Genomic DNA, 20,464 nt, shown 5'->3' with positions numbered 1-20,464 from the left:
GCAATCTGAGTCGCATTCCTGAAATCACATTAAAAAGACTTTGTCTTTGGATTTTGACTTAGGTAGGATATAAGACGCTGGCTGCTTTCCAACTGTTTTTTACTAAGTGTCAAAACTTACATGTCTTTCATTGAAATGTTTTCTTTTGAAAGTTTAGTTTTCAGTGTTTGGCTTTGCAGAGAGCTCGTCAGATCTTGCCAAAGAAAGATGACCCTTTCCAAGAGTCTGCAAAAAAAAAAAGTAGAAAAATGATTACTTGGAGGTATTTATGTCCTCAAAGCCCTACAGAGAAGGAATTTTTTAGTTCAAGGTGTCCGATAACACAGACTTACCTCTTTTAAGAATATTTGTGCCTATATTTATTTGCCAAAACCCGATTTTCAGATTCCTTTTTTTCCTGGGGAGCCATTGATGATAGCATCTCTTACTTTCCCTGAGGTACTGGTTCAACAGGTTTCCCTGTTTATCAGCAGCCCTTTTTTTCTCTGTGACTGCCTGGGGTTGCCTACTTCACAGCTCAGGACTCACCTTTGCCACCAAAGAAACACCCAGGAGCGGCAAAATGGGAACGCGTCCCCCAAGGAGGAGCAACATTTGCTTAGAGCGGAGCTGCGTGGACCTTTCCTGTCCCCCACAAACAGCGTACCCCAAGTTCTCTTGCTGCAAGGCAAGTGGCATAGCGCTCGTAGAAGAAGGACTCAGCAGGAACAGTTCCTGTCTTTCTCAAATAAACCTAGCCAAGTTATTGAGAGTGCTGCAGAAAAGCTCTACTGGTTTCTCCATATGGATTGCCCTGGCCTTTTTTCTTAGCTACTGTTTATTAAATCCCATTGCACAACTGGTACTTCCAAACAGAACTCCAGTCCTTGCAGTTTTTCCGTTGCAATAGAAACAAAGAAATGTTTAATATCATTTTGCTATTTTGAGATCCAAGGTGTTGAAAGCACAATGCGTATGGGAAAAAGATCATTCCAATGTGCATTTTTTCCAAGGAATTTATGTTAAAACCTGAAACCAAACATGAACTATCCTCTGGTAATTTAATATGAAATAGATTTAAAGGTTGGAAATATTGAAAATAATCTTACCATTCTTTATCACTAGAGAAAATGGAGCAACATAATATATTTATGAAACAAAGGAAAATGAAATGTCTGACAGCACTAGTTCTAGCTGCAAAAAATCCATCAGTATAATATAAAACCAGCCATGCCAGACTTGAAAGCCAAATTGGTTTGCAGAGCATGCTGAACATTAACTATTAACACTTTTTTTTCTACCTAGAGCCACTCTTCTTGCAAATGGCAAAACCATTAGTGAGCTGCCAAACTATATTTTCCACTTAATTTCAATGTTGAAGAATCTAGACATGACAAAATTTGGGTTATCAATGGAATATGAGGAAAACAAGAACTCAAGGCTCTCGTGCCATTTTTTCTCTCTGCAAACTCCATAATCTTGTCTAATTTGAATAATTACAAGCTTCACATGGCTGACAAGGTTCACACAGGTAAATCACCGTGTTATCTGCTGCATCTGTGATCAGTTAAAGCCTTAAAGGTGCACAACTGAACATCAACTTTTTGTCCATTCCCCACTTCTGAAAATCACTCAGTTGTGTAGTTCTGTGCAAATATAATCTTAAGGAAAAGAGTTGTGATGAAAAAGAACCAGGGATATTTCCAACCATGAGTTAAAATTTCATACCTGGAAGATTTGGTAAAAGATCTATTTGACAATTTCTTCCAACTTGATCTTTATTTTAAAAGGTAGAGCATTTTTTGAACACCTCTTTATTTTTTGATAGCTTTTAGGAGTCTCGTCTGCAGTTAATTCATCTCTCTCTCTCTCACAGTGTGGCTGTGTGGATATAATTGCTTATCTTACGAAGTCATCAGGCAGTTCTTTCTATCCTTTCAGCTGGATGTATTCGAAAGTTCAATTTATTATATCAAAATATAAGATCTTTCCATCCTCCAAAGATCCTTGAACAGCACATAGAACTTAGCAGCTAGAAGACAGCATTCAAGATGAGTTTTCAACGGTGGGGAATATCAAAAGCAGCCTCAGGTTTCCTGGAGCTCAAGCTGATTTGATGATTATGTTAATCTTTTGCATTACAGAAGTAGCTAAAAGACATGATCACATTTTAGGTCTTTTTGTGCTGAATATTAGAAAAAGATAAGTAAGGATAGAAACCTGAGGAATTTGCGCTATGCACGAGAAACGTCTCATTGAGTGGAAGAATGCATCTGCAAAGCCGTGGGCAGAAATGCTGATGTTTGCGTGTATGTTTTCTCAAAACAAGCTAGCATCCTCTTGAATCAGCTCTCAAACTTGCTGGAAACAGTGGGAGGACTCCCGCTGACTTCAGTCGGCTGTGGCTTTCACTTCTAGATGTGCGTACACAAGTTTCACTTAAACAAAGCGAATCCGTAGAGACCACCACTTACCTCAGAGGCCCCTGCTGAATGCATGTTGTTTAGCAGAGTGGGCCCAGCAGCAATTTTGTCATACTCTGAATCCCCAGAAGGAGACCTCGGTTCCAGCTCCAGCTACACACTACATTGAGTGATGGGTCACAGCGTGGGACTGGCTGCTTGGCTTTCTTTAAAAGAATTAAAATGGTTGTGGGAGGGCTTCCCACACCCAAGGATGCTAGCCAGAAAAGGTCAAGTTACAAATACTACCAGATCTGCCAGTGTCCTCTAATGTTTGTCCAATTGCCTTTTGCCAATTCTTATATATTGTTTTATTATATGCTGCAGAAAAGACAATTGGGTCTGGGAGGCTGAATTGGGAAAGGGAAAAATCTTATCTACAAAGTCTTCTTCTGGAACTTTTCATGTGAAGTTATTTTTGGGAAGGAAGGTTTGACTCTGAGCAGGCTGTGGGAAGAAAACCACTAATTTCTGGGATTTATTTCTATAGCTTCTGGAGGAAGCCAAAAGCACCTACAGAGAGGGTCTGTCCCCCCCAGTTTGGGCGGGGACATAACACAAAGCAAGCAAAACAGATCTATTTCAGGCTGGCCAGTTCATCCTCCCTATCCCCTAGCAGATGTCAACCAAACGCCCTTCCAGTTTTGGGAAATATTTGAAGATGGGGTAGTTGTTTTCATTTTAGACCTTATCCAAAAGCCTTACAGATGCTTTCCAGCTCTCAAAGGAATAACAATCATAATGAAAACCTTATATTCACTTCAACAGATGTAGGTCTAAGCATAGGGCAGGATTTTTATTTCTAGATCCTGATGTTCGTGTTAATTTCATTTCTTTGTGTCTAAATCATTTGGGTTCTTTTTAGGTAGCCACAATTTGCGGGGGGCGAGGAACATGATACCTCAGATCAACCATTGTGGAGGTGGACTTTCTGTATGTTTTACTTGAAATGAGTCCATCAAGAACACCAAAAGTATTTTCAGCATCTAATGTACTAGGAAGAGTTAACTGTTCTTAAACAGAAAACTCAGATGTACTAGGCAGGAAGGCCAAAATAGAAGGGATGACAGTCAATTCTCTCTCTGCCCAGCATCTCCCTGGAGAAAGACAGTGTTTTTCCCTCCAATCTGCTTGCTTTCAGGCCAGCAATTTTTCAGTAGCTTCCTGCACTGCAATAGCCACTATTTTTCTCCTTCAAATTGCAGGAGAAATCTTATTTTTACTCTCCTGGGAGGCTTAGCAAGGTGTTTCCTCCTTTGCCTGTCTCACCCTGCACTACAAATAATTCCTCCAGCCTTGGCTCACTTAGGTGCACGTTCCCCTGCTTTTGGGCAGCTATTTGTGAACCAGGACAACAGGACGAAGCAAATGGGAGGTCTTCTCTTGCCTACCATAGGGCACTGCATGCTGTCCGCAGCAGTACATGCTGAACAAACCAATATAAGGTTTATATAAAAGGTATAACCAAGACAGATATATTGAAATGCTTTTTTTTTTTTTTTTTTTTTTGAGTGTGAAAGAATGAGGTGTCTGGAAATGAAAAGGACAATGTTTCATTTATTATTTCTGTTACTTCTCTTTGTCATTTATATTATGATACTTGAATAACAGCAATAGGAAGTATCACTGACTGCTTGATCCATTCTTACCCCCTTCTTTATCATACACAACTAGCTGTCGCTGGAGGTATAGAGTACTAGTTTTGGCAGTCATTTTGTCTCATTAAGTATGTACACTCATATTCATGGCCAGCATAGTAACTTCCCACTCTTCTTGTCAATGTATGAACATTCAAGAAGCAAATGTCCTTTCCCAATATGTGTTTCTATGGTAGTAAAATAAAGCAATAGAGCAATTGCTAATTAGAATCACAGAAAGGATCCCTGGAGGTCATCTGGTCCAGCCCCTCACTCAGAGAAGGGCTTTGTCATTAAACTGTATTGCTCAAGGCCTTGTCCTTGCAACTTAAAACTATTGTACCACTGTAGGATTTTCCACTTCTCTTTCTTTCCCCATCAGATTGAAGAGACATGTAGATCAAGTCTCTGGAAATTTATTTGGAGGATGTGTTAAGAGCATGATTGGGATGGTCTTGCACTTGCTAGCGGATATAAAGGTACTTCCATATTCCCTTCCTCTCACTGTTGGGTCAACAGCTTTCAGACACTCACTGTCCCCTTCACCTTGGTCAACATTTGGGAAAAGAGTGGGTATAAACATAGAACAAAGGAAATCAGTTTACAAATTGTTATACTTTTGCCTTCACATACCTCTTCTGTTCTTGCAGTCCTCCTGATTTGCCATATAGGCAGTTTTAAGTGGAAATGTAGTCATTTTAAGCCTTCCTTCAGATAGGTTTACCTGGAATTTATTCCATCTTTGTATGGATGGCATTTTCATTTGAGTTTTTTTACCAATGCTAACTTTTCTGTCAAAGTCCTCTGTGTTTATATCAACTGTTCCCATTCAAGATTGGCAAGGATATGATTCACTGGTTTTTATGATTTAAGTCAACTGTGTTTTGTCTCTATCTTTCTGTTATGCTGGAGTCAGTAGGAATACATGGGGTGTGCGTCTTATGATAATCATCATAAACATACACCCCCAGAGGGACCTTTGCATTCTGATTTTTCTTGTATTTTTTTAAGTTTCTATAGAATCAGGTTCAGAGATGTCCAAAATCTGACTCAGGTTATGCAAGTGGAGAGGCAGACTGGACATAAAATTGATGTAGTTTAGCACTTTCCAACTTCAAAGCACTTGACAAATTCTAAAATCTCTGGTTTTGGCACATCAAACATCAGGAATGCTGGGAAAGAGTTGTACCACTTGAGTGGTAGCAGATGGTGATGTTAAGTTTGCAGATCATACTGAGCTAGCAGTGAGCCCGGTGCCAGAAACACGGGGAAAGCAATGCAGATCCAGCAGAGACAGTTCTGTTACCAGCTCAGCAGATGAGTCATTGTGTGACCGAGAGAGTGACCCACAGGATGATTTCAATTACTTGTGTCCCAGTTCTTCTAAAACAAACAAACAGAAACCTTAGGAATGAGCGTAATTTACAGCAGCCCATCAAAGCCAATTGAGTTCTTTGCATGTTAAATTTTTAACTATCAGCATGTACATTTTCTGGATCAAAACTATGTGCATTCATTTTTGGAAGTGGCAGCTAATTGTGATGTTTTGGGTTTTTTTAGAGCATGAATCTCTACAGAGACCATGATCGAAACAGTTGAGTCCTAATCTCCATCTCTTCCTCATATATGTGAGGGTATTTGCCTTTAGCCTTTGATTGCTTCAACCTTCCATCCGTATATGTAATCGCAGACCTAGACTTGTTAGCTTCCTTTAAGAATACCAAATAAAACATTAGCTTGAGAGTTGCAACCATTAGTTTTAAGGCACATGCAAGGTGTTTCACTACAATCAGCAGGACTTTCCCTGGAACAGTTCAAAGGCAGGGTTTTATCCCATGCGAGGAGTTGCTTGCCAGAGACTTTAATATTGCTAATGTATAGGTGCTTCTATTGTTCTACAATGATTTTGCTAGTAGCTAAGTGGATATATCAAGCACTTCTCTATTTTCTAAGAGGAAATTGTGAGTTGGGGTTCTAGAAATACTGTGGTGAGCTCCTTGTGTGAACTAGAGATTAAAGAATTCTCGTAATCCAGTATTAAGATGATGTAGCTTTTTGAATAATTTTGAATTACGTAGAATGTAACCTCTAGAAAACATATTGTAAGTCTAAGTATGGAAACACCCATAGACTCTTTGCTTTGCTATTCTCAAGCAAGAGCATGTGACAGGTATATACCACAAAAAGATACCAATGAAATAAAAACTACACTGAAGGATATAGATTGGTCTAATGGCATCTTATAGGCCCATCATTTGTTCATGTCTGTAGGCATTTCCAAGGATAACACAAGGGAAGAAGACAGGACAGTTCCAAGGCAGAAGTACATTTTTGTAGGGCAGTTTAGTCAAGGAGAGGGAATGGGAAAAGGTATTAGTAACTTGACCATGTTAGTAGCTCAGAGCATCCAGAATAACATAAAGGTTCTTCAAAAAAAACAGGTTCAAACTGGAAACGAAGGATAAAGCAGTATCTTTTTTCCTGTATTACTCAGATCTGCTTTGGTTTGAAAGGTCACAGTCCACCAACACTCATGCATGTATAGCCTTTCTGTTCACTTCACTGGAGGTTGTAAGCTAGTAATGTAACTGGAGCAAAAATTTGGCAATAAAAATCCAATTTACTTCTCAGCAACTTATGCCATTTGTAGTCCTCTGAACATGTTAGTTATCCAAGCGATGAAATGACAATGCAGCCACAAAGTAAGTTGATAAGAGGGAGATTTCCAAAAGGGTTGGACAAAAGTGTGCAGGTGTTTGAACCCAGGCTGCATATGCAGCGCACCAGGTTTTGGTCTTGCAGCCCCGCATTTCAACACTCGTATTTGTATATGTGCATATGCAAATCAGCTTCTGCATCAACATGAGTCAGACATGCACAGGCTTAACAGACACTGTTGCAATTCTGTCATAGATATTCCAGCTTTCATACTGTATATGGAAGCAAAGCAGCCTCCCTTTGTTGCAGGTATTAGAAGGAAAATATAAAATATGTACAGCTAAACTCCTTGACTGGAATGCTGCATTATGCTTTCCTGAAAAAAGTCAGACGTCTGTAACTGTTATTAATGGTATACACACAGAAATGTGTTTCAGAATGACTTCTTTCTAGGTAGTAACTTGGGGTTTGCACTCTGTAAAATAGGAATATTGCAGAAATTCCAATTAAATACAGTGTACATCTGCTGAGCAACAATGTGGCTAGAAGCTATTGAATCAGGAAAAAAAATTCCCAGAAGAATAAACAAAAAATCTTACCAACTGATTTTTAAATTTGCCCTTGCTTCAGAACTATTGCTTGACTAGCACCCCAGACAATATTATAATGACTTCCATTTGAAGCTGCTCCAGACTTTTGAATATTAGATGCATTCACTGTAGAAATGAATTAGCGTGTAGAAGACAGATGAGAGGTTAAAAGTTGTGATAATTTGTCATATGGATATTGCCATTGTGGATTGAAACTGAAAGATACGTTTGCACAAATTTCCTTTTATGGTGAAACCTCTGAATTCCATCAAGTACTGCATGTAATTTCTGTGCCTCTCCTTAGTGAACATGAACCATAGTATCTATTATTTCCAGTACTGTTTTAATATTGTCACAGGTACTAAAGCAACATAGTTGTGGAAAGCAAACCAACTAACCAATAGAAGCGTGGAGTACTCAGCATCAAGATTCAATTCTCAGTAAGTCTAAGCTTTTAAAAACATAAGTACCCAGACAATCAGAAATCTGCTTCTATAGTGATGACGTAAGATGTAAAAACATTGGCATGCTTCTCTTGTAGCAACCTTTCATCTTATCAGTGACTACAAACATGAGCAATTTTGCTTACTCCTGCAGAAATTCTGTAAGTATTGACCACTTTAAGCCATATATTGTTTAAAGGAATACAATATATTGTATAAAAATATAATAAAACAACAAATGTCTTAATCTCAATAATGTAAGCTGAATCAACAGTGCTATTTGCAAAGAAAATTGGATTTGACTGAACAGTTGGAACACCATGATGGTTGTACTGCAAAGCATTTCTTTAGCAGAACTACAGACTTCAGTTAAAGCCAGTAAAATAAAAGGAAGATTGTTACCAAAAAGGTCTATAAAAAGTCAGGCAATATGAACTTCATCATTTTGGCAGATGAGTGGAAGGGAGAGAAGATCAGGCATAAGCATGCTGAACATATTTGAAGGAATGTTGACCTGAAAAAGCAGAAAGAGGAAAAATCTTATGTCTATTTTCTTGAAAAAACTATACTGGATGATTTAAATCATCTTGTATGTTCTGTAATCCTATAAAATGAGGACTTAATATATTTTTTCTTTTTTTTTTTTTTCCTGGAGATCATATAAAATGACTGGCTTCTATGCCTCCAGACCTGTGTCTTATAAGATACTTATATTCGTTGTGTTTACTTTTTTTTTCAATGCCTTTGAATCTCATCTATGCGAGCTCTCAGAGATAATGCCTAGTTGTTGAAATGCTGGAGATTTTTCTGAAGTGAAACTCATCAGGATCTTTAGTCTGAAAAATCTAACTATCCTAAACATTATTTTTTTTCATAATTCTGGCCTGTATGAGGATAACTGTTCTTTTTGAGATTTGGAATAAAAGGTAACATTCCACAAAACATTTGTATTTAAACCTGCATATGGTTCACAGTTTGACTCTCTGGCAACCACAGATTTCTCTTCTACAAACTCCCCAATGCTTATTAGTTTACTTATTTATATTAAAGTCATCAATGTTGGTCATATGGTTTGACACAGGATTCTGATTAAATAATACTACCCTCTATTTTTCTTATTGTCTTGCTTAAATTGATGGTCACAACTAAGCCTTATTATTATGGTCTACAGAAATGCTTCATTATGAAGACTGAAAAAAAGTAGCATTAAATACCTCACCCTTCCTTGGGTCATAAGTTGTTTGTCCTCCTTCCTCTTTCAGTGGTGGGCTTACATTTTCTCTTATCATTTTTGCCTTTGTGAAACTTTGATTTTCCCTTTTATTTCCTTTGCTCATTGTGACTCATTTTGCGGCTTGCCCCTCACTCACTGTATTCCAACGTGTTTTCATTTGCAAGGAGAACTGACCAATGGGTCATGTTTGTCTTCACTGCTTCAGAAGAGGAGAAGGTTGGCAGGTTTTAGTGGTTTGTATTTTATAATGAGGTAATAAAAGCAAAGTAGTTGTTTTACGGTTCGATCTAAATGGGCACTAACTCTACATTTATCAGAGAGGTAGCTAGGCAGAATTAGTTCTATAAGTGTGCCCATAATTGTCATTATTTATTCTACCTCATGGTAATAGTCTATTGCTCCCAATAGGATTTTACAATAACATAGGAAAAGTTTGTGAGATCTCGTACAGCAAAAATATATGTTTTGATGATTACCAGAAATCCTGTGCTACCCGGAGGGACTTTGCTGGTCTCCAGCAGATACAATTCCTTTGTTACTCTGCCTTTGTTTCCATGTTTGATCGTCTAAAACTGATGCTGCCAGATTGCTTCGGTCTCAGTTCTGGTCCAAAATGTGCAGATGAGCGGAGATTTTCTCATTCCCACTTGCCTATTCCCTGCACAGGCTGGAGTGAAGTTACCTCAGGTGGTCATGAGAAATATGGGGTGTCCATATTGAAGTATTAAGAGGTTGCCTTTGAGAAAAAATCTTGAGGCCTTATTGCTGAAAGGAAGATATTTATTGAAGTTAAATTGGATAAGGTCATAAAGTCTGCAATCGGGATGAACACATTTTGCGCATAGATTAAAAAGCAGTATATGCCTTAGACATATATACACACAATATTCACCTCAGTATTTTCAAATGTTTCCTGAAAATCTGGTGCTTAAAGTCTGAAAAACAGAAGTGTAAGTCACATTCTAATAGCAATGAAAATATTAAAAAGCTAATTATAAAAGAATGATTGCCCTACCAAAATAGACAATCTTCTTATATGTTATTGCCAAGTCTAAAATTCACAAGTTGGAATCGAATTCGATATTCAACCTCAAGTAGAAATGAATTCCCCGGTAAAATATTAATCCTCAGTGAATAGTGTGCTACCAACAGAATAGAAATCTGGGGAAAAGAAACCCAGTAACAGCTGGCATAATAGCCATATGTAGGTCGGAACTGGAAATGCTGAGATTGTATATTACATTTGGTCTGTCCTAATAACCCCTGTGTTCTCAGACATGAAATTCATCTAAATCTTTTTTTCCAAAATAATGAATTTGACTTAAAATAGCAGAATGTCTATGTGGGAGAAGGCTTCTAAAGATAGAACTAATAATATTTCAACATATTTATTTATCAGAAATGTTATTTGTGACTTTTGGGGGTGCTAGTTGCTAAAAATATTCACTAATTAAAGAAGTCTCTTTTTCTGCAAACCATCTGCTGTTCTTTTTCAGTCTGCCAATGAAGTCATGGTACAGAAACAGCGATATCACAGGTATTTTGCTGCCAAGAGATGATAACCTCAAAATTGAATATTATGGCATCCCTGAGAAGTTCAGTCAGTAAGATGTTTATTCTTATAGTTTGGGTGTTTTCCCACATTTTCCTACTTATTTTTTTAAAAGCAAGCAGAACATTGAACTTTTCTATAGGCACTGACAAATGTTTTACATTGTATGTACATAGAAGTCCCCTTAAAATTGTGACTACTTAGATGAAAGTTTGAAAGGAAAAGTATTATGTGCTGGAATTTCATCTGCAAAGAATTGGTATAGCTGCATCACATTCACGTGTAGTTATGTGGGTTTACATTATCTGTTAAATTAATCTGCTATTAATCCAAATTGTCAAGCATTAGTGTCACAGGGATACTTTATAAACAAGAAAGTTAAGAAATGGTGCCAAAATCTCATTTTGTTTATGCGTGTAAATTTGGGGTAGATCCATTGGCTTTAACCCTATTTCAGCAGTGAAACGGTAACAGAATTTGGCTCACAAGTTCCGCTCTGTTGCCCGTGCAAGCCGTGTTGGACCTCACAAAGCGAACACCAACGATGAAGACTGCTGACTTTAGAAGTCCAGGTAAGGCAGCCTGTGTGGAGGATCTGCCATTCAAGGGTAGCTTTTAATAGTCAAAATTTATTTAGTGCACGGGAGCAGCAGAAGCCAGCTTGCAAACCATGAGGAGAGATGTCTGTCGAGTAGGTCTCGTTTCTCCTTTCCGTATACTTCGTAAAGATTAGGTCCCCCGAGATTTTTCAAGATAATCTTTTGTTTATTTTAAAGCGGTTACTGTGGAGTCTGTTGCATGCTCTTTTTTGTCTGACAGCATGAAGATGAATTTCTATGACGTATCTGAGACTTGTTTTCTTCAACTTCATGATCATGGCATATATCATATGAACGTGTGGAGTTGCCTCCTCTTGCTCTTAGGTCATTTCTATTGATGGTAAGAAACAAGTAGCAAAGTCAAGATCAGCTGCGAAGAAGAGTTAAAGGGTTGAAATATTTATTATGCTTAGCTCCTTAAATTATAAAGCAGGCACATTTATATCTCAGTGCTTCTTTTTTGCTTGTTTTGCTTTTAATTGTGGAGTTTTTTTCCACCTAAGTGTGTGCTTTTCTGATTGACTTAAGAAGCACCTTCTTTCCTGAGCAGGCTAACTGGGTTTTATTGCTGAGTAATTCACATAAAAAGTTAATTAAGCCTTTGACCTGATGTCCCAGCAGCTTCTTGGCACAGGAGGAGTCTAGGCCACCTAGTTTCCTAGGAAACCATCAAGAAAGTCCCTGTTACTGTTCCAAAGAATTTAAATTTCCTTGATTTTTTAGTGCAAAATGTTGTGCTATGGTAGCCATATTATTTTCTGATGCTTATGCCTTTCACAAAAGCGGGATGAGAAAATTCTCTTTGCCTCTTTCTCTTGGGAGGTCATAGTTAGCCCTCAGAGACAAGATAGGCTTTTACACTTCTAAGCTTTATTTAACAGCCAAAGAAATGCTGCGTGATTTTCTTGGTCCTGTGGATAATGCAACTTGCTATGCTTTTCTTTGCAATGTGCCTTTACCCATTGGAACAGATATTTGGTATTTTGCTGAGTGAGTCGATGACATAGCTGAGCCAGTAGACATTAGTAAGACTTCATATTCAAATCATTCAAAGAGTTCACTTTTTAAAACCTGTGTAAAGTAGTATTTTCCAAGGCCAAATTATTCTGTGCTGCATTTCTGTGAACCTCTGAGAAGGTTGCTCTGAAGTATTTAATGCTTTAGGTGAATGCTAAAGGAACTCAGCAGATTTATAACAAAAGTAGATCACGGTATATTTTCCGTCAACTTGCTGGATCAAAACCACATCTGTAGCAGACAGCACCATTGAATTCTGTAGATACCTTCAGTTTACACTAGCTGAATTTAGCGTTCCAGTGTCAAAATAACAGAAGGAAGTTTTTCTGAATATAACATCAATGGGATAATTTATACTTTTTATCTGATGATAGCAATTAAAATAGATTCTATTCTGGATTTCTTTTTAATGCCAGTCAACTAGTTAGAGATCATGGCTCACCACAAAAATAAAATGTATATTCAAAGTTCTCATGTCTTTAAGATAGCCATACAGCTCAATTTTTTCACCAAGTCTGTCTTCAGCTGGTCCTATCATATGGATTTAAATACCTACTATTCATCAGCTGAATCTTATTGCACAGCTGCATGTCCCCTAATTAGGTTTATATCACCTATGTATGCACATAGTCATAGGGAAAAGCTGAACTACAAGGAGAAATAAAGCAATTGCAAGTAAAATGCATTTTAAAACCATTGCATTTTAATGAGTTTCCAATTACAGCAACAAATCAGAAGAATTGGCATCAGTGAATACTGCTCATATGGACTTTGATCTCTTCCAGCAGATCACATTTCTTTGATTAAAGGACATAAGAGAAGGCTTTACGTCTGGCTCTGATGAAATAATTAGCCAAAGCTTTATTGACTCAAACGGGCCAGGATTTCATGTGTTAATGTCAGAAAGAAAAGAACTAGTCCTCTTGAAGAACCAATACATTTACTTTATAGTTACAGGAGTATACATTTCCTACTGCAATTCTAAACAATTCATCATCAGAATAGCATTCAGTTAAAAGTTTGTGTTGTGAGGAAGAACTATCACTATTTGCTATGTTTAACCCTATTTATAACAGGCTAGCTCTTTGATTTAACATATTAGATGATGACATGTATAAAGTCTTTTTACTTGTACAGAGTCTTTGATCAGTTATAGACAGGTATATAACAAGGAAAACCTCTGTCTTGCTACACACACTAGGAAAAAGGAGCTGCTCAATAATCTCTTCCACAATTAATGACTTCAAGCGGTTCTACAATGCAATAGACTGTACATCCGAGTGGAGGCTTTGCCTCAATTCCTTGAGATTGCAGCACTACTTGAAAGAGAGGTGGTAGGAAGGGAACCTTTATGTTGCTAGTTTTCATGAGAGGTGATTTATCTTGCATGTAACTGTACTCATGGTCTTGGGCAATTGGCACATGTTTTCATACACAAGTGAACAGGACATAATGAACGGGACAAGTGCTGGCATCTGAATTTACGGTTTGTGTTCTCAGACATTTTCTTTCCTCTGTGAAAGTGTCTCCCTTTTCCCTCCACTGCTGTAAACTGTGTTAGCTCCTAAAATAACTTTAAAATGAGCAGGATTATTGTAGTTTTCATCTACTGCTATAAATACATCATTCTGGGAACTATATTCTTGTGATTTACCACCACCATGAAATCTAGGATCTTGTGATATCTGTGCTCACTTTTCCTTGTATGGTTTAAAATACTCGCAGCATATTCTGTTTAATAATAATATAATCTGAGGAGAAAATAGACTTCAGAAGTGCATGTACTCTTTAGCCAGTGGTCTACCTTCCCTTTTCTTTGCTAATTGCATGTAAAATCTTCAGATGCTCTGATTTTTAACCTTGACGTATTCTTAGTGTTACTATGTATTTCTTCCCCTCCACCCTGAGCACCCAATTGGTGTTTTATATTCTAAAGCTTCATATTCCCGTATTTATATTTTGTGGTTTATATGGAGATAAGCGGGGGCGGGATATTTTGTCTTGGTGCTGAGCCCTGCCACCCCAAACAGTTACTCAAGGTTTGTCTGGCTCTGCCGCTGACTAATCTCAAATTGAAGCTGGAATGTGAAGCAAGATTTAAAAGCTTCATTTTCTTCTTCTATCCCCCAAACACACAAACATCTTCAGTGAAGTTATTAAAAAAACCCACAGTTCCTCAACTGTTGTTAAATCATCATTGTCTGTTCATGCCAGCAATAAGAGAAGTGTAGAAAGAAGAGTAAAGGACTATTCTTCAAAATTCTCTTAAAAATTTGTAAAAGTGTTTCAGAAACTGATCCTCAATACTTACACATTATGTATGATAAGCATTTATGAAAACCTTCACAAAGCTCTATTTCTTCAAAAACACAAATTTTGAGTAAGCATTGATGTCATTTTTTTAAAGAAAGTTATCATTATGGAAACATGTTGAAAAAGAATGTTGCAGCTATCTATTATCTTTCATGAAAAATGAATAGCAATAGTTGATGATACATTCTCTCACAAAAGGCTTAGTTTTTAGACACTTGTACTTTTACTATTAACTTAAATAAACCAGATATTTAGAGGGTTGAGGGTTTTTTCTTTCATTCTGTTTATTTTTCTCTTCCAATTGCATTAACAGCTTCCAAGTTCTGGGGTGCCAGGATAATAAAATGTGAATTTTGGCAAGAAATGAAACAATAGTAAACATAGTTTGGACTCAGTACAAGTGATGTTGTTTAATGTCAATAGTGACTAAAACTGCCTTCCAAGTGACTGAGGCTTTGTAGGTCTGTTCTCCTTAAATTAATCTCTGCTTCTCAAAGGCCATTAATTTAAATTGCATGTCATATAACTAGTGACTCCTCCTTCTAGCTCACATCACCATTTCCAGAGCAACCTGATGATGCATATTGTGGATGGATTCATATTTCAGGGCTATTTTCTATTCATTTCATGTCATTATGCCTGGCCTATCCCTTTTATAAAAAAGGAATCTTAAAAGTTGTAATGCTACTAAAAAAAGAGACTGCTAGTTTAATTTTAACATCTATGAGTAGTCTTGGGTTTGAGCACCTCATACTGCAGAGCTAGTGACTGAGTACATTTCAGCTTCCATATAAGCTGAAGCCAGAGAAATAAGATACCTAGCATTTGAAAAGTCAGTTAACTACAGTAAGTGGAGTATATACAGATGCAGTAACTATTGCCTTCTGATTTCCCTATTCCCATGTTTGTAGAAAGACTGTGGGAGATGGGAGAAGGAGGGAAAGTCAGAGCTCAGAAACAGTAACTGTAAAGAAGAAAAGACACAGCACAGAGGTCGTCTGCTCTTAGTGGGTTAAGATTTCATATTTCTCTTAGGCAATGCAGTTCCAGAGGTGAGGGGTTGCAAAATTCTCAGATCTGCTTCGAGTTCTCCTCCATTCTCAGGAGGCTTGTACAGAAACACAACCCCACTGTTTCGCATTTATTTAGTTAAGCCTCCCTTATTGTCAGAGATGAACTTGAGATGAAATCCTGGCCTGAGTGATGTCAGTGAAATAATTCCTGGCAACTGCGTGGAACAGGGTGACACTCTGTTACTTTTCTCCTTTTATCTTCAGCACTATCAAAATGTAAATATTTCCCTCTCTTTAATGAGTGTAACTTCCTGGTACAAGTTGTATAATAGTATTTGCGCAAAAACATTCTATAACAAAATGTAATACACAGGTTCAAAGACAAAGGTCTCCAAGAGTATCTATTACTAGATGTGGAAATATATTGCTACCTTAACGAGGCTTTACTTGAAATACAGGAAAAAACCTTACGTGGTGGTCCATCTAACCTACTGAGCTTCCATGTTTAAATTTGCACAAAAGCAGCTTAAGTTTGCTAGGGATTTGGATCCGAAATCTCCTGAAGGTTAAAGCCTCCGTGTATTATTGTTATGAAGGAAGGGAAGAGGACATGCTAATGATGGTTTGATAGCTTATTGGAATATTAGAAGTGTGAGATACCACATTTCGCTAAATCCCACCTCCTGCTGGGATTGGAAATAGAAGTTATCTGTTTCAATAGGTGGTATATCTAACTGTCCTGTCTCTCAGGCAGAGCAACCTGCTCTCTGCAGCTGCCACACTCATAACCAGAGCCCACTCAGACCAAAAAGCCCTTTTCCTAAGGAGAATGTATTTGTTTTGAGCGTAACACTACTGCTTAGAGGGGAAATCTGTTGCTGAGGTTACTTTGAAGGCAATAAATCTGTGAATCACCTGAACTGTCCCCATCTTTGTGATATCTGGGTCAGGGTTTTCCTATGCTGTGCCTACTTGCAGAAAAGTTTGAGGGTTTTGTCTGGTTGTTTTTTCTCTTGTCATGGCCACATTTCGCTTTAAACATGCTGGCAAAGTTCAGATTAAAGTTCTTGTCGACTCCAATGGTTTCATTATGCATGTGCTGGTCTTACTCTCTCATGTAACACCTGAAGCCTAACACATATATTCTAGTGAAATTAGGCTATGATTCCTGTATCAGTCAAAACATTAGGAAAGAATTAAAGTTTTCAGTTCCCAGGGGGGATCAGAGAATAACACGTTGGGCCACTCACTGCCTGTCACTATCTGATATGCCAAGGATTAGGGAAAACTCGAAATTCAGGCTTTTCCAGATAAGGCAGGCTACTTCATGAAACAATAGCTTCTTTCTTTCTGTGAAAAATGAATTGAATATATTGCCTTAATCTTAGGCAGGTGAAGGGCTGTACACAGCCCCCACAAATTCAGCAGAATGAGGACAAAATGTGGTATTTCCCATCCAGTTAACTGGAGAGCAGTTGGAGGACAGAGTTTAAAATCAAGAGATTGCAACTGCTTCACTCCTGTATCATCTTCTGCCTTGTTTTACTTTGTCTTCCTGTTTTGGTTAGCTAACCTGCAGGAATGCAATCTCTGTTTTTCTCTTTTTCTTTAAATCTAAAAAAAGGAAACCCTGCAATAACCTGTCATGACCCCATGAAATTACCCTTTTTTCTCTCTAACTAAGATAACACTGAGCGGTGATAATACGTGACCGCTGTTTTGCCAAAAGGCAATGCTGGAGACTGAAGTGGGCATAAAGCAGAAATTTTAAATGAACAAAAAAATCAAATAGGTCTGGAAGAGACATCGAAGTTCTCTATTCCACCCACCTGACCTGTGGCAAGATCGTCTATTCTGAGGTATTTTCATCCTCAGTAATGAAGAATCTACAATGTTAAGTAATAAACAGCCACATGCCTATTAACCCTGTTAGCTCTACTAATATGAGCACTGATCAGCTGAGACATTTTTTGTAGCAAATGGGCCCAGTATGATATTTAAAACATGTCAGATGACCCATTCTTGGCCAAAACTCCTGCCTTTCTGTTGTTCTCCGTGTTAAAGTATAACATCCGTGCTTCAGGTCTCATTCACTACTGCTGCTAGCCTGGAGCCGGCGTTATGTTGATTCACCATTTATGTTGTGACTCCTAGTCAATGAACTTTCTACTACACAGGCCTTGACGCATGGCAGTAAATCTGTGTGGTTTTGCCTGTCTGCAGTCCCACAGTGTTTATGCAAAGTGTTTTATCTCAAAAGGAACCTCAGCCTTTTTCCTTTCCTTTCACCCATGACATGAAGCTTACGCCTGCATGGAAATTAATGTTTTGTTGGAATAAAGATGACACTATTTCCCTTGGGATTTAAGCTCTTAGGAAAGACAATTACGAAAAAGAGTTGTTCATTTTACTCCCAAAGAATGACCTGCAGTATCTAGGAAGCCTGGCAGAAGTCCCTCCTATTGTAAACTTGGATTTTCAAAAATCCAAAATTTTCAAAAGATCATTGTTGTCTTAACTTTGTTCTGCTGAAATCAGCAGTAAAGGTCATACTAACCACAGTGGAGACAGAGCTAAGCAAACCCTGACCGTTCCTGCAAATCCCATTTGCGACTGTTATCACCCTGGAACAATAATGGATAGAACCCAACCACAAAACAATGGGTTGGGAAGGAGGACACTTTGGGGACTGGAGGCCAGAACTGAGGGGAAAAAAAAATTCTTAGCATGTCTAGCAGTAAAATTCTCCCTGTAAGCAAAATACAGAAGTGCATATTCAGGCAGAAAGCCTTCTGAGTTCAGCTGAGATCTGATTCATTACAAAGTGATTATGAACTTTAGTGTTTTACCTGTTGATCCTGATCAGCCTGCTTAGGTACTACACAGAGCTGCACTATTGGGAAGTTTAAATGCCAAGCAGAAAGGCAAATATTCTTTTCTCTGATGCAGTTAATTTTGCATGCCTGCAAGTTTACATGTAGGCATTTACTTTGACTAGTTTTATAATTAAATCCTGGACATACCAATATTCTCCAAAAGAGCTAATATTTTGTATGCAGCCTATTACACCCAATATATTTGTATTTCCTCACATTATAATCTCTCTAATTAGGATCCCTTTCCAAGGGTCTGTGCTATGGTATGTGCAACCTGTTTGTTTTCTGCTGAGGCTTGTTAAGGACAGCACTTGGTCTATTTGCCTGGCAATATTTTTGCCCCTGATCTGGTATCTCTGACATAAAATCTGCTTGTGTATGTGGCAAAAGAAGTAAATAGACTCCTCTGCTTTCCCTGTTCCTCTGTTTGAATGATATGCACCTGACACATAGGATTTAGGGTAGAAAACGAAGAAATTCTCTGGTAGAGGATTGTCAAATATTGGCAGTGCTATAGGGAACTAAAAAATCCCTGGGCACTAATAAATCCTGAGTTGAACTATTCATACTTTCTCTGTAAGCTCCACTAACATTTTTCTGTCACCTGAGGTTTCTCTGGTAGGCTTCTTACTTCTTTCCCTTTAAAATTTTTTGCTTATTTGTTCTTTAAGCATACTTTTTTCTTAGGGGGAATTAATTCCTTCTATGATCCCATTACAAATTCAAATCAGTTATTTTATGCTAGTTTGCCTTATTTTATGCTAAATTGCATATCTTAATTGTGATTGTGCAGTCAGTCATTTTAAATTGAATCGGGTGCTTTGCTCAGTGCCAGGGTTACCAGGCTTCACAGACTCTGAGATTTGTGGCAGGAAGCCTGGATCAGCTACCTATACAGTCGGGTAGGCTCAGGTTCAGGTCTTGGCAGGGTATATGTTCACATCAGAATACACTGATTGCCCAAATATGTTGGCTTTTAGCCTAGTTCTGTCCCACGCAGAGGAACTCAGGCCCACGGCAACTCAGAAACCCATGAAATAGGAAATGGAAAACAAACAGATTGTCATTTAAATACAATGCCAAGAAAGGACCCAAACCAGCAGTATATCCACTTCTGCACAAATGGTAGAAGAAATCTAGGAAAGAGGATGTATGGCTTTGTCCTGGTAGTTAATTTTCTTTCTAGTAGCTGGTATAGTGTTATGTTTTGGATTTAGGATGAGAAGAATGTTGACAACACACTGATGTGTTCAGTTTTGGCCGAGTAGTGTTTAGACCAAGTCAAGGATTTTTCAGCTTCTCCTGCCCAGCCAGCGAGAAGGCTGGAGGGGCACAAGGAGTTGGGAGGGGACGCAGCCAGGGCAGTGACCCAAACTGGCCAAAGGGGTGTTCCATACCATGGGACGTCATGCCCAGTATATAAACTGGGGGGAGTGGGGCTGGGAGGGATCACTGCTTGGGTACTAACTGGGCATCGGTCGGCAGTGGTGAGCAATTGCATTATGCATCGTTTGTATATTCCAATCCTTTTATTATTATTAATGTAATATTATTATTATTGTTATTGTTGTAATTATTATTATTATTTATTATTTTCTTCCTTTCTGTCCTATTAAACTGTGTTTATCTCAACCCATGAGGGTTGTTTTTTTTTTTCCGATTTTCTCCCTCACCCACTGAGGGGTGGTGGTGAGTGAGCGAGTGGCCGCGTGGTGCTGGGGTGCTGGCTGCGGTTAAACCATGAAAGGCTTCCAGTCAAAGCACTGGTCAGACAAAACTTGGTAGGGGAAGACAATCAACAGGAGAGTGTATTATGAAAGTTGGAAGGAACTGTGCCAGTGGCAACTTAGTATTATATGCTAAGGAGACCTTAAAGTCAAATCAAATTAATGCCCTAGCTGCTTCAATGGAGTCTGTATGGGTTCATCTGCGTGGAACACCAAAGCTGTATGGATTGAAATCTGGGGCCTCAGCAGGGAGAATGTAGTGCTGGGTCTATATCATTGACGGCCCAATCGGGACAGCAACGCTGACTGTAATGTGCAGAGACAGATCAGGTCAAAGAGGCAGCAAGGGCAGAAAACACAACTT

The 20,464-nt window shown here is 38.3% G+C and overlaps 1 long non-coding RNA gene across 10 annotated transcripts in view; it reads left to right on the top strand.

The window, feature by feature from the left end:
- Positions 1–20,464, top strand: part of LOC115336319 — a 55,640-nt gene that overhangs the window by 23,669 nt on the left and 11,507 nt on the right. For 3 of the 10 annotated variants that reach the window (XR_003921697.1, XR_003921695.1, XR_003921701.1), the window contains 5 exons: positions 7,685–7,766; positions 7,868–7,930; positions 10,500–10,540; positions 11,013–11,127; positions 11,375–11,494. This is a non-coding gene — a long non-coding RNA (uncharacterized LOC115336319). Of the gene's footprint in view, positions 1–4,464; positions 4,558–7,684; positions 7,767–7,867; positions 7,931–8,940; positions 9,034–10,499; positions 10,541–11,012; positions 11,128–11,374; positions 11,495–20,464 lie in introns of those variants that run through there. The other 7 variants (XR_003921696.1, XR_003921698.1, XR_003921699.1 and 4 more) reach the window with 6 other exon arrangements.

Source organism: Aquila chrysaetos, chromosome 26 (assembly GCF_900496995.4).
Source record: "Aquila chrysaetos chrysaetos chromosome 26, bAquChr1.4, whole genome shotgun sequence".
NCBI lineage: Eukaryota > Metazoa > Chordata > Aves > Accipitriformes > Accipitridae > Aquila > Aquila chrysaetos.
This window is presented reverse-complemented; position numbering and strand designations above follow the sequence as displayed.